Raw genomic sequence first — 12,471 nt, forward strand, 5'->3', positions numbered from 1 at the left:
AAGATAAATAATCAAAATAAAAGAATGAGTTTTTGCAACACAAAACCGAATTAGCTTTGTCCGAACTTCGCAGTCAGTTATCTTCAATCAATCAAATAATGAGTATCGTAAACGAACATTCAAATAATATCGATCAGGTCATGGAAGTTCAACATTTGCTGGCTACATTAGCTTACTATAGTTCGAAAATAGATCATATCCGTGTGAAAATATCACATTTTATTGAGAAATCAAAAGATTATGTAGAAGCTATTACGGTTAGCGACAAAGGGTGTGGTTATCTCCACAACCTCATGCCTAGTTAAAGATCTGACGTTAACTTTGGAAAACGGACGGGAGGAGAAACTAGGTTATTATTCCTTTATTAGACGCCCATAAAGTAGAGTTCTATTATAGCCTAATATCAGTCAGCGTTGAAAATTATAGGATTATGATCACAATCCCTTTTGATTCTTCCGATGCTTGGCAATCATACAAAATAGCACCGTTTCCTACCTTCATGACTAATAACTCAAGTCCAGTAATATCCAATTTGATGGGGCATGTACTGATTTCTTCTGATAGGAAATCATTTACAGTCATAAGACTTAGATAACTCACTCACTGTTCAGAAGCCATGAATAATAAAATTTGTACAGCTGCACTCTTTTTGAATTTCTATCCTATATCAACAGATTCATGTGAGTTAGGCATAGTGCTAAACGGCTCTCTCTCTCATACAAGCGAAAGTTGTCTGGGGAAACTTTATCCCTTTTACAGTAATAAATTCAATTACAGGATGAATAATGGTTCCTGGATCCTTTACAATAAAGCCGGATTCAACGTCGTATGTCCAGATGGGACCACCGCCCATTCCCCAATCTTTGTAGCAGCTGATGGTTGTACGGGGACATCTACAAACTACACCGTCAGAGGGTCAACACGATAATACGTGAGAAGGCGTATTTTGCGAACTATACTTGGGCGTCTACAATTATCCCATCACTACCTCTCCCATACAACGCGTGGGTGGCTCATCGTTTGACGCAAACTGGCTGAGATGAACCACGCGTCACCGACTTATGCAGGTGGAGAAAATCTTCGTTACTACATTCTGCTGGCCGTGTTCAGTGTGACGGCCATATTGGTTATCGCCGTCAACATCTTTGCTTGGCGTAGGCTGAGGCGTAAACAGAAGGATCTCCAAGGAAACGTATTGTCCCGTCTAGATGACGTACCCGTTAAACTCAAGTCGTTTGAGTTTAGGGCCGCCTGAAACTGGCCACTTCATTCTGTGCCTAGGGAAATTGTCTGGAATTGTGTTGTGTGTGAAAAGCGGTCTGTATGCTGGCAAAAATGTAGGACAAGAAAGACTCACGCCCTTTGCATTTGAAACAGTTAAAGTATCTCCCGGGCACCTAATAAAATATTATAGCCCAATATTATACATTAATATACTCCTAAGGTATTTTTCGGGCACCTAATAAAATATACCAGCCTATATATTGCATTTGTGCACAATTACACAATTATACTATTATACAATTGTACAATAATTTACTATTACCAAAGAAGTGACAAGTACTCTTTAACAATTATCCATGTCATGCCATAATATATGCAGTAACCACTATTCTTAATCGGGTTACCTATTATCATATCAATCATGTATACATGTTAATCTTTTGATTTTTACCTTTTTATTATTTTTGGGTACCTAATCATTATTATTACCAAACATGGATCTAGATTTTTTCCATGCATTTATCTTTGTGTATGAATATGTCAAAAAGGGTATGTAACAGAACCTTTTTATGCATTTAATCACTTATTATGTTTATACCTAAACATATGTTACGAGCACGCTCCTAAGAAACAATGTTTAAAGTGACTTTTGTTATTCAAGGCTTGAATGGTAGCAGTCCCAGCTTAATGTAATAAATACATTATTTAATATTACAGTATCTGTAAATAAAAACCCATGACCTGAGGTCATGGCATTAGGAGGGTCCTACGTGACCAATGCAGATCTAGATTACGCTATGCACTGTCTGCAGTAGCCTGGTTTAGCTCTGTACATTGTCATCATTTTACATTAATGATAACTTTGCACAACAACTTCCATGGGAAGCGGTTGACCTGTTAACCTACGCCGGAAACTTGTAACTTCCGAGCCGGCGGACTACGTATGTTTTTATATGAATCGCTGAGATAGCTAATGTTCCGCTATCGACGTGATGCTTTAGAATGGCAGTTCCGTGCCAGCATTCAAACATATCGGTCTCCCGACCGAACTGCATCTCTTAGTATGGAGTTACAGAATAAAGTTGTTATATCTTTTCAACTTATCTGTTTGAATCCTCTCCTTTAGTTTAAGAAGAACCACTCTACTAAGATATCACCTAGGAGATGGGAGGAACCAGAAATACTTACGAATGACAGTCGTAAGGAGAAACAAAAAAGTCTTTCGCAAAAGCGAAGAGACTTAGATATATATTTGGTTGCCTACTGTATATGATTTAGTTGGCTTAGCGATTTTATCATGATTTCTTTTCATTATGATTTGTGATTCTTCTAAATTCTTACGAAGTATATTATATTGGCTTACACTTGCTTCCATAACATCCCGTAGGGGATTTGATAAATGGGTTGTAGGCGCAAATACATGGAAAGGTGTCCTAGCTGGGGTACCGTACAATGCCTCGTGCTGCGACATTTTGATAGATACATGATATGAATGGTTAAGAGTACTTAGAACTGCTGGTATGGCATTATCCCAGTTGGGATCCATTCCCCCAAGTGCAACTCGTAGGACATTTAACACCTTCCTATTTACCCTCTCAATTAATCCATTAGACTCTGGGTGATAAATCATGGTATTGATTTTCTTAATGCAAAGGAATTCACACGAGTTAAGGAAATGATTATTGAATTCTCCACCCGAGTCAGAGATTATCATGTGTGGAATTCCGTGTTTACAAATGTAGCACTCGTAAAATTTCCCAGCGCATTCAATTGCGGTTTTAGTGCTATCAATTCTGTATATCGAGTCAAGGCATCTATTAACAGTAAGAGGTGCTTATTTCCTCGGTCAGACTCGTAAAACCTAAATAGACTAGTTCTGTTTTGAAAAATTCACACTTACTTATCTTTACTCTTAAATTATGTTGCCTTAATCTCTGTAGCACTAGCTCTAGTTTACGTAAATGTTCTTCTAAGGTATTAGAAAAGATTACAAGGTCGTCCATATACGCATATAGGGTATCCCCTAATAAGTCTCCGAACACTATATTAATCATTCTGGTGAATGTAATTCGGGCGCAACGTAAACCAAAAGGCATACGTAAAAATTCATGTCCCCTGGCTGTGCTGAAGGTGGTGTATGGGATACTCTCTTTTTCTAAAGGTATCTGGTGAAAGCCTTTAAGTAAGTCCAAACTAGTGAAATATTTGTTCTGTCCTAACAAGAATAAAATATCGTCAGTACATGGCACTGGGAATCGATCGGGAGTCGTTTCCTCATTTACGCTACGGAAATCTACGCATATACGCCAAGTTCGATCTTTTTTTGGTACAACGATTAAGGGGAAATTATAAGAGCTGTTTGATTTCCTAATGACTCCTTCTTCTAACATTTTACCTACTTCATCATTGATCTCATTCTGGAATTTCATAGGGAGTTAGTACAAAGGTATGTAAATGACTTTATGCTTTTTCTTTTAGCTGTATTTGGTATTCAGTGACATCTGTTTTTCCCATAGATCACTTGGTAGTGGAGAAAACATCATGATATTTAGCTAAAAGATCAAAAAATTTCTGCTGAATCTCCTCTTCTTGAATGTCTTTATTGATTTTATTGCGATACTTATAAACTTCCACATCCACAATTTTTGTGGATCACTAGATTGGTATTCAAATGGTTACAGACTTCAATGTTAACTTGTTGCTGTGAATCAACAGTGTATAGTGCTTGTGTTATGGAGAGTCCATTAATTTTCAGAGTGTCGGAAAGGATTAACATTTCAGATCCTGGCAAAGTCTTCTGTACACGCACTAATATATTCGAAGGTACGTTCGGCTCGAGAGTTTGCGTGCAAGCTGCTATTACGGGTGTGCGAGAATTCTGTTGGGTCACTTGAACAATGTCATGATTCATGAAACAAGTGATTGGTTCCTCAATGTACGTTACTGTTTGATTGTTTGTCTCTTTTTTGTCCAAACCTGATTTTAAGGTGTTAGAAGATTTAAAGAATTTTCCTTTGATATACACGCCGTGTTTGGCAGGAGCTAAGATAATAGTTTGAATGCCCATAGACGGGTAACATATAATTACAGCTGGATACATATCAATGTTTTGTACAACTATAAAGGTATCGGTAAGCGTGCGCTTGCCCACCTTGTACTGAATTTGAGTTACTCCTACTACACTTAATTCATTATTTCCAATACCCAAAAGCCGTACTCTGGACTTCTCAATAAGGAAGTTCGAAAACAACATGTGATGAGTCTGCAAATCCATGATATTACGTGGACTACTGGAATCAAAAAACAGTGTGGAGGGTTGGTGCTCTAAATTTACGGCATACAATGTAGGACGTAATTCATCTTTACTGATAATAGCATGTATACAGTGAAAGTCTACGGGAACCTGCACTGGTTTTTTGGATTCGGTCGTGTGGTTCATAGTAAAATTCTGGATCTCGCATAGATCTAGTAGGTGATTAAATTTGTTATTTGATTCAAAAGATGTTGATACGAATGATCCAACATCCATCTCTTCCCCGCTGGAGTTAATTATGTGGTGTATTTGGTTTGCTTTGCACACTCGAAAAATTTGACTGACTCTGTGAGTTTGGGTTTGACGGCCCGGGAACAGAATTTCCTGAAGCACGATTTGTTTGTTTCTGATTTTGAACAGCGTTACTGTTTACCTGTTTCTTCTTATAGTAATGAGGATTTTTCTTCTTATTATCATTGGCAACATTTTGTGTAGTTTTAGCATTATGTTGCTGTTGGTTACATGAGAAGCAACGATTGTAAGAATGACTGGAGCTTATAAATTGAACAATTATGCGTTCGGCAGTCTCCAATCATATGCCCTGCGCGCTTACAATTAAAACAAGTTACCCCTGCTGCGTTATTATTGACTATATTTACTTGCTGTGGTTTACTTTCATTCTTTGCAAAAACTTGAGTAAGCAAGGGGTCTAGCTCCGTACTGTCGGGCGATAGTTTCTTGTCAAAACAATGTACCAAGGCCGGCAACATAACTGTCCAGCAGGTTAAATATGTGAGCCTGATAAAATCTTTCACAGCCATGTTCCTTCCCGTAACCCAAGTGGAAGTAAGCAAACTATCCTGATATTCATTCAGCCGGTCAGCAATTAGTGCCGCCCTCTCTACAACGTTAAGTTGAGTCATAGAGGCCAGATTAAGGATGTTCCTCAAAGCTAAAACTACGTCCAAGGCTTCTTCACTGCCATATATGGCACGTAATCTAATTTTGAATTTATCCCACGTATCCGCCTCTTGGAAAGAGACTCCTCTCAGGTACGAACCTGCATCTCCTTTAGCAAAGTCAATGAAACTTTTAGCTTCCTGTAATTTTACAGATGGGTCAGTGATGCATTTTGCTTTTAAATGAACATCTACTGACGAGCTCCAAGATTCGACACTTTGAGGCAAGAACCCATTGACCCGGCCTTGAAAGGGAGCAATTGCAGACCTTGCGCTGACCAAAGTAACAACTGGGTTGGGTGCAGGGTTACTGGGTGCGGCGGTGGCCATCGTGACTTTTGTTTTTTTCTTATCACTACGATTCCTAGCGATCCTATCGAAATATCTATAATAATACACTCGTCCACTGCGTAAACACATATGCAATATAAGATAAGAAAAATGTGTTACAGATAATAACAGTCCCCCAAAATGATAAGATTAAAAACAGATAATATGATAAGGATATTTCTGGAGAACTCCTGGAAGAAAAAAAAAATTAGCAACAAAGATAAAAAGGCCTGCTGGGCAAGAATCCGAAGTTGAAGATAGATTCCTGCAAGAAAGGAAGATTAAGAATAACGTATAACTCACCCCCAGGAATAATGGACGATCGATCTTGGGTATGGAGAACACTCAAAGTCACACACCAGAATGAATAAAGAATTGTACTTAGCTTCGGTATATAAGAGGAAGATCTTGCTGTGTAGGTGACGTCACAGCCTTGGTTCCGATGTTGCTTTTCCGCAGTGACCTGAATTCTCAGTTTGCGTTCTACTCGTTCGGTGTTTGTTTGTTGAATGATTCATTTCCCGTTGCTTTATTCATGGTGATCCGATGCTGCAGACACGTCCGGTTTGTTTCTTGAAGTGCTGGAGACGCTCAGTAAACGATGATCCACCCTCTCGAATGATTATTAATGAGAGATGTTTCTTACGTTGCCATGAGAGATTCGAAGTTGCTTGAAGATTCTCTCGCCTTCGTTGACTTCTGATATGTTACATTTTGTTAGTCTTTGGATGATGTGGAGTAGTCCGAGTCCGGGTTGCCAGCAATGTTGTCTTCCGATGGCGTCAACCCGGTAAAGCTGCCACCAATGTTGTGCTATGCCTTGTATAACGAGGCGTACTGTGAGGTTATTTAGACCTGCGATGTTATACGCAAGTATCGTGTGGTATACTTCCCATCCTCGTCTGAGATTGCGACGATAATTTCTAAGTCAGTATCTACTTTGGGTATGAAGGCGGAGATGTTTCAAACTCATGATGATAATTTAACAACAATGTATTTGCAAAACTACATCTCTTGAGTAGAAGGCAAGAAGGTGGTTATGAGAACCTGATTCTAGGAGGGGAAGTAGAGTTCTGAGATACAAATGCACTTACAAAAGTAAGTATAGGAGAGCACAGCTTAGCTCAGCATACATAACATCATAACATACAGACAGACGAACATGTGAGAGGAAGTCACGTAGACGTCTGTGGGTTATAGGTCTCCATGTTCTCAGGCGAAAGCACTGTGACCTGTTTGACACAACAATGGATTTGATTATCACAGGCAAATGCAAACCAGGGCGTCGCTGATTCAATAAGCCAAAACCTAGCTTGCATCCTGTTTATCAACCTTTATCGCACTCCTTGCTATCTCAACAGTGACCTCTTAGGTCAGTTTATTTATACATATGGAATATATGTACTTTAGATGCAACCCTTACACATGTAGAGAAGGCCACAGACCTGCCTGTGATTGTCCTTGGGGATTTCAATAGGCATTTAGGTTTCAAAGGAACACAAGAACTTTACCAAAATGGAAAATACGTTATGGACCTAATGGAAAAATACGACCTAACGCTATCAAATGGAGATCCCAGCTGCAAAGGAGAGATAACCTGCTGCAAAGGAGAGATAACCTGGAATATAGGAGATCAATACAGCACTATAGACTCTGCCCTAGTCAAACAAAAAATGTATAAAAACTATGAACGTATGGAGATAGATGAGGGAAAATATGAATATGACCTATCAGACCATCACCTCTTAAAGGTTCAATTCAGAATGAACACTAAAGTAAGGAAAACATTCAGAAATGAAACAAAAGAAATTAAATATTTGAAAGTTACAGAAGAGTTCATCAGAAAATACCTTGAATATATAGAATGAAAATTAAGCCAGCAAAACAGAAAAGGAGATCTAACCCAGTTGGAAGAAACTATGAGTGAAACAAAAGCAAATAACCTAGAGAAGATAACCAAAAGAAGGTTAAAGAAAGGAAAGCAAGAAGAAATAGAACCAGTATGGGTCACCAAAGAAATAAAGAAATAAGCCAAAGAAGGATATATAACAAATCAAAAAGGCAAGCCACAAGAATAGAAGAAAAGAGATACTATGAAGAAGCATATCTTAAACAAAAACAAAAAGTACAGATAATAATAAAGAAAGCATATTAAGAATATGAGATAATGAATGATAAAAACAGACACAGGAAAATCCGGGAATATATAGACATGGTGAGAGGAAAGACCACATCAGAAAAAGAATGGATAAGGATTTACGACGAAAACAAGCAAGAGATGAAAGAAGAAACCCTAGGGAAAGAGCTGGTAAAATTCTGGGAAACAATATACCAAAAAGAAGAGAACAAAATAGGAGAGATATGGAATAAAAGTAAGAAAGAACAGTATAATCATGACATGGAAGAAATAGTGAAAAGATTGGGACAGCAGATGAAATACCTTATATCTTTAAAAGAACACACGCATGGAGTGCATGACTTAACAGAGACAGAAATTAAACCCATGGAAGAAATCAACATAACAGAAGATGTAAAAAAAAACAACTCGGGAAAATGAAGGTAAATAAAGCGCCAGGGCCAGACGGAGTGAAGCCAGTTCGGTTCAAACTACTGTTACAAAGTTCCAACCTTCAAAAAGAATTGGCAGAGTATTTAAACAGCATACTGAAAGGCAGGAAAACGCAGAGAAGCTGGTTTAAGTCAAAAACAATACTTACGCCCAAGAAACAAAACCCCAAAGTCAAAGATCTTAGGCCAATTGTTCTAACAAATGCATCATATAAAATTTTCATGGGGATCCTGAAATCCAAAATAGAAAAGCGTATTAGAAATATAGGAAAAATGAATGAACGGCAATCAGGCTTTACCGCGTAAAGGAGGGGAATCGATAATTTATACGTTTTACAATAATGCATACAAGAAACGTACAGAAGTAAGGATCCATTATTTGATGTATCAATAGACTTCCACGACTCAGTTAATAGAAAAAAGCTCATTGAGGTCATGATGAAATATAGGTTGCATGCAGAAGTAATAAAGGCAGTTGCAAAGATATATACAAATGATGTAATAAGCCTATGCCTTAACAATACAGAACAAAAAGAGTTAAATGTAACTAATGGGATAGGACAGGGATGCAATGGCTCAACCATATTCTTTTTACTAATACCGTACCTGATAATAAAAAGAACTAGAAACTAGAAATGAAGTTATAAGGATAGTGGCACTATTATATGCAGATGGTGGATTAATACTAGGACACACAGTGAAGAAATAACAAAAGCAATAATAACCCTTGTGGAAATCGCAAGTGAATGTGGCCTAAACATAAACAAGGACAAGAGTAACATACTAATATACAACGACTGGTACAGTATCGATGATGTGGAGAATATGGAGCACATAGAAGGAATAAAAATAGTTAAGAATATTAAATACCTAGGAGTGACAATCAACAACATGAAAGACTGCTTCAGAGAACAGATAACAAGGGCCCAAATTAAAGCAAAGCAGATGGCAAATATGGCTAATGCAGTCATCAATAAAAGCTGTAGCAGAGTAAAAATAGGAAAATTGTACTGGAAAGGACTAGCGATGCCTTCATTCATGTATGCAATGGAAGTCATGAAACTTGACAGGAAAACAATAAATGAATTTCAGAAGATAGACAATAAAGTATATAAAGCAATTTTGAAAGTGCCAAGCTACACAGCAAGTTGTGCGTTAAGATCTGAAATAGGGGCCTCTTTCTGCCAATCTAGAAATATCAAGAATAAACTATTCTACCTGAAACATACACTGAAGAATGGTGGAAATAGGCTCCTATGTGAGATAACCATGGATCAGTATGAAAAAAAAACCCTGGATAATGCAAGTAAAAGAGTATATGAAAGAACTAAACATAAACTTAAGTAAAATTGAAGCAGTTAAAGACAAACAGTTAAGAGAAATAATAAACAATTGGGACAGAAAAACATGGCAGAAAGAAATGAATGAAAAGTCAATGTTAAGAATCTACAGAAAATATAAAGAAAACATAAGAGAAGAAATCTGGCATGACAACACTGAAAAAACAATGCTGATCAGTAGGGCCAGACTAGGTATACTAGGATTAAATGACAGAAATAGGATAAAAGGAGAAGATACGAAATGTTTATACTGTGAGGAACAAAATGAAAATTTAGAACATTTCTTAATTTACTCTCCAGCATACAATGAGATTAGAAATAGATACAGTTTCGGGCAGCAACCATATCAAGAAAATAAAGAGGAATTAGTAACAAATATACTCTTATTGGTAGTACTAATGAGGGAGGAAGAGGAGAATAGGAAAGATTTTATAAAAGAAATGTGGTATTTCAGAGAGAAGAAGCTCAAACAAACACAAACAAAGGAGGAATAAAAGAGCAAAGGAGCCATTTCAAAAGCAAATCCCACCTACTACTAGTCTACTACTACTACTACTATGTAAACAAATCGTCGTTTGTGGAGACCGGACTCTGTCGGCACAAAGTTAGTCATAGATATCATGAATTTCCACCGGATATAATTGACTGAATGATCGAATCGAAGGTAAACCAATGTAAATCAACGATTGGAGTTTAATTCGTGAGTAAATGATTGTGATCATTTTGAGTTTTCGAGTTAAATATGGTTGAATTGAGAGAGGCATTTTTGGTCTCGAGGTGCCCAAGGCTGATCGCCAGTGTTAGGTAATTAACAATTGTTTAATGGAGTGGATATTGTCACCGCGCGGTGAAAATAATTCCAACACTTATTCTCACGGTAGATCTATATATCTGGCAGAGTGAGACGGTGGAGAGGGGAGGGAGGACTAGGTTAGGTGGTTGTCAGTTTGGTAGGGTAAACAACCGCATGGACTGGCCTAACACACCAACGGTCACGGAATGCCACCGAAAAAGTACGTATAACGCGTCCTGACACCAGAGATGGACATCAGTCGCGACTTGTTGGTGAGAGACGGAGCTCAAGACCTCTACTATCCTTTCGAAGTAAGTACTAGGGGTAAACACCACGGCAGGCCAACCCTCATCACGGTGGACGGGTCTTATTCACTCGATATTTAATTGGTGAAACAAGAATACAATTGCAACTCTAAGCATACCATTTAAAAGACTGAAGTTTCGTCAACATATTGTGATATATGAAAGCCCCATACGAACTAAAATAAGCATGTGAGCTCTTCGTAAAATATGTTTTCAAGCAGTTTTGAAATCCAATATGGCGGCTACGTTTTTCATGGAAGGTTCTGATCAGTGATGGCCACCATCTTTCCCCAGCCTTCCCAGCACTCATTTGAACAATGTTAGCGTATATGTAAGTTTATTGATCTACTCAATATGCAGTTGTAATCAGCACAATAAAACAACATTTTGTTGCCTATATTAGTGAAAGTATGAAACTTGTTATTCCCGGGGTTATGGTTGGAACTGAATTCATTCTTACCTTGTAATCGGTGGTTTTTATCCTTACTGCCATCACAACTGAAACTCCAGGGTAGATTACAGTTCAGTTGACCGGGCCGTGTAACACCATTTTGCCCTGTCCTTAATCCCTCCGCCAAGGTAAGTAGTTTCTCGCAGATGACCCGCAGCCGACCAAACCCGACCCCAGCCGACCAAACCCTACCCCAACCCACAGGACCGAACCCGAACATGCATCAACATGAAAGCCACAACAAACGGCAGCCATCCTGTTGGTATTAGTCCGCCGATTCTCTTCGATATTTTTTAATCTTGCCCAACCTAATCTTTAGGACCTCCAATTTAATTTACACTATTCTATATTTTCACCCATGCCCAACTGAACTGTAAGAGCTCCATTTTTTCCCTTCGTTATTCTATTTTTTTTTCCCATGCTTGCCCAACTAATTTGCAGGAGTTCCATTTTTTTTTCATTATTCGATATTTTGACTCTTGCCCACGATAGTTTTACCCGTGCCAACATAATCTGTAGGAGATACATTTTTTTCCCCATTATTCGTATTTTCTTTCCTTGCCCAACTCATCTGTATGACCTACATTTTTTTACATTCTTCGATACATATTTTCCAGGTACTAGTTATCCGCTAGGATAACTAGGGTAGAACATCACGACAGGCCAACCCTCATCACGGTAGAACGGGTCTTATTACTCGATATTTAATTGGTGAAACATGAATACAATTGCAACTCTAAGCATACCATTTAAAAGACTGAAGTTTCGTCAACATATTGTGATATATGAAAGCCCCATACGAAACTAAAATAAGCATGTGAGCTCTTCGTAAATATGTTTTCAAGGCAGTTTTGAATCCAATATGGCGGCTACGTTTTGCATGGACGGTTCTCATCAGTGACGGCCACCATCTTTCCCCAGCCTTCCCAGCACTCATTTGAACAATGTTAGCGTTATGTATGTAACGTTTATGATCTTACTCAAGATTGCAGTTGTAATCAGCACAATAAAAACAACATTTTGTTGCCTATATTAGTGAAAGTATGAAACTTGTTATTCCCGGGTTATGGTTGGAACTGAATTCATTCTTACCTTGTAATCGGCTTTGTTTTTATCCTTACTGCCATCACAACTGAAACTCCACAGTGCTTATTTGATTGTTATTTATACACTTTGTTCATGCAACTTACCTGTCAGATATATATATAGCTGATAATTTCCGACACCGACAGAATTTAAAACTTACGA

General features: G+C 38.0%; 1 protein-coding gene across 2 annotated transcripts in view; it reads left to right on the top strand.

Moving 5' to 3' along the window:
• Positions 1-10,226: 10,226 nt before the first annotated feature.
• LOC135214512 (zinc finger protein 501-like) overlaps positions 10,227-12,471 on the top strand; it is a 79,200-nt gene continuing 76,955 nt past the window's right edge. Inside the window, exon 1 of one of the 2 annotated variants that reach the window (XM_064248886.1) lies at positions 10,227-10,374. The gene's annotated coding sequence lies outside the window, so the exon portion shown is untranslated. The remainder of the gene's footprint in view (positions 10,375-12,471) is intronic. The other variant, XM_064248887.1, reaches the window with a different exon arrangement.

This window comes from Macrobrachium nipponense, chromosome 45 (assembly GCF_015104395.2).
Source record: "Macrobrachium nipponense isolate FS-2020 chromosome 45, ASM1510439v2, whole genome shotgun sequence".
NCBI lineage: Eukaryota > Metazoa > Arthropoda > Malacostraca > Decapoda > Palaemonidae > Macrobrachium > Macrobrachium nipponense.